A 3,220-nucleotide genomic window follows, 5' to 3' on the forward strand; every position below is an offset into this window, starting at 1 on the left:
GAAGGGTGGATGGAAGGGCTTGGTGTCCCTCCACTTAGTGGTAATGGTGGAAGGGTCTCTGGGCAGGACACAACTACAGAAGGAACTCTACATAACAAGTGCAAAAATTGTAACCTACCTGTTTGTACCCTCACATTAATCTAAAATTTAAAAAAAGACTTTATGTGAACTGCTCATGTCATATGCAGAGTGTATTATCTTTCTAGAACATCCTTCCTCTCACGTAAATGCATCCCCAACTTTCTGAAGAAATTGTTTCTTGAAATTTCGGGCATCACAAATTTACTCCTATGTTTTCTCCGGAGACTGTCTTCTACATTAGAAAGGTGATTATAAGCAGACCTTTACCTCTTCATTCTCTTAGCACAGTGATTCTCAACCTTCCTGATGCCACGGACCTTTAATACAGTTCCTGTGGGTCGCAACCCACAGACTGAGAACCTCTGCTAGCAGATCATCATTATGTCAGATTAAATATCCTAAATCCAGGATCCACTGCCTGGGAATAGGCCTGGGAATCCACATGCTTACTATCTTTTTCAAAGTGATAATTCATACCTTCCTGTACTTCTTTTTTTTTTTTTTTTTTTGGTTTTGTTTTTGAGACAGAGCCTCAAGTTATCCCCTGGGTAGAGTGCTGTGGCATCACAGTTCACAGCAACCTCCAAGTCCTGGGCTCAAGCGAGTCTCCTGCCTCAGCCGCCCAAGTAGCTGGGACCACAGGCACCCGCCACAACGCCTGGATAATTTTTTGGTTGCAGCCATCATTGTTGTTTGGCGGGCCCGGGCTGGATTTGAACCTGCCACCTTAGGTGTATGTGGCTGGTGTATGTGGCTTAGCCACTTGAGCCACAGGCGCCAAGCCCCTTCCTGTACTTCTAAGGGAAGCATCACCTGGATTCTGGTTTGAACTGCAATTTCCTACTCCAACTTGGACATTTTTTCTGCTTCCTAGACACCGTGCTTGGATCTATGAAAATTTGCTAGACTTTGCCAGCTCCGTTTCTCTGAAAGTGGTTTCTGGGTGTTTTTTCTTTCTTGGCCACACACTAAATGAACCAAGATTCTCCTTCCTCATGAAAATGTACCCACTGTCCCATTATGATTACCTTTATCTCTGGAAAGTTCAGGTACCATCCTTCCAAGCCAAACAGGATCGGGAAAACTTGCCATAAACCCTGAACGCTCTGCTCTCTGTTGCTTTAATTTGTATCTTAAATCTAGTCCTACTCATCCCTGGATATATCACTTCTCTTAGTGCTACACACTTGTGGTTCCACCACGATTCTCATATCTTTTTAAATTTCTAAATTAAAATGAGATGAATAGATAGATCACATAATAATGTTCATGAAGCTGTTTCATCATTAATTATTTTTCTTTTTCTTTTCTTTTCTTTTCTTTTTTTTCTGAGACAGTCTCAAGCTGTCACCCTGGTTAGAGTGCTCATAAAATCATAATTCACAGCAACTTCCAACTCTTGGGCTTAAACAATCCTCTTGCCTCAGTTTGTTTATTTTTAGTAGAGACAGGGTCTCACTTTTGCCCAGGCTAATCTTGAACTCATGAGCTCAACAATCCACCGGCCTTGGCATCCCAGCATGCTAGGATTATAGGTGAGAGGCACCATGCCTTGCCATGAAGCTGTTCCAAAACATATTTTATAATTCAATTCATCTCAATTTGAGACAATTTCACTATAATCACCAACAAAAGTGCATGGTTGTTTGTAGCTTCAACATTAAGAAATAGCGTATGCTACAAAAATAATTCAATTGGTAGCCTCACTTTATATTTAATATCAAATAGTCTACAACCAGACATTATCTCAATTTGTTGAGTACTTTTTCCTACAGGATACTGATAAGAAGATTATTTTTTAAAATACTTCTAACTTTTTTCTCAAGGTTTTAAAAAAAATATTTGTTTTATTCTAAATTTCCAATTATTAACTGTTAATTAAATGTGTAGGGTTATGAGCTTATTTCTTTGTCTCCTGAATGTTTTTTTTTTTTATTTACTTCATCTCATAAACAATCCATGATAACTTGGTATTACCAGTAGTACCACATCTGCAAATATAAAAAATTTATTAAATTCCAGCTGTTTGGGTTATTTACATTACTTTCAACATATTGGGAGTTACCAGATTTAGCTTTCTTTGAATCTTTATTTCCTCATCTGAAAGAAAAAGGTGAACAAGCTCTCAGGTTGGAGGAATAAGAGGATCAGAAAGTAGGCAGATGAATAACTAATACAATTTTTTTGAAATGAACAATTCTGTTATCATTCTGTTATTGCTATACATTTTATCAAAATATCATCATGTATTGTTTTCCAGTGAGAGGTTACTCAGGATAAAGAGTCAAGTGAAAATTTTACCTTAAACTCCTATTTACTTTAATTTTTTTCTTGCAGTTTTTGGCCAGGGCCCAATTCAAATCTGTTACCTCTGGTACATGGGGCCAGTGCCCTACTCTTTGAGCTATAGGCACCACCCTACTTAGTTTAATTTTAATCAGCTCATCACAGCTTATTACAGAATCCTTGGTCAAAATGAGAAAAATAACTGTAGCTGTTTTACCTTCCTGAAATTTTGTAAGGTGTGGATATTGCCCTCTTATAATCAATCGGCAATGTTTTAATTACGTGCTGATTTATTCTCTTCAGAGTGCTCTCTCTCTCAGAACTTGAACTCTACTTGGTGATTCCATATTAACATAATCTTGATGAAAATAATAAAGAAGAACTAAGCCAACGAGGCAGCAGTACTACGGAAAAGAAGCTACAAACAGTATTTCTCAACACTGACAGCTTTAAACATATATCTCCCAGATTTTGTTGTTGGTGTTGTTTTGAAACCGCATGGTGCCAAAGTATGCTTCCAATTTTTGAAAAGCTGCTATGCAGAAATATGTTGAACTAATGGTATGGAAGATTTGTACCTCACTACACTCACTTTGTTTTCCTTGGCCATTAAGTGGTGCTGAAACGCCAGGGTTGCACATTTTTCAAACAAATTGGCAGAGCTATTGTGGCAAAGGGATTTGACAGAACAACACATTCATTTCATTGCTGATTCAAGTTGCATTGTTGTGCTAAGTCTATTTTATTTTCTTGAACTCTTTCACTGAGTCAGTAAGATTATAAACTCAATATAAATAACTAAAGATGATTTAGTACATTCAAAAGCACTAGAGAAATAAAGTCTCATACAAAA

This window comes from Otolemur garnettii, unplaced genomic scaffold (assembly GCF_000181295.1).
Source record: "Otolemur garnettii isolate 467f Iridium unplaced genomic scaffold, OtoGar3 scaffold00009, whole genome shotgun sequence".
Lineage (NCBI taxonomy): Eukaryota > Metazoa > Chordata > Mammalia > Primates > Galagidae > Otolemur > Otolemur garnettii.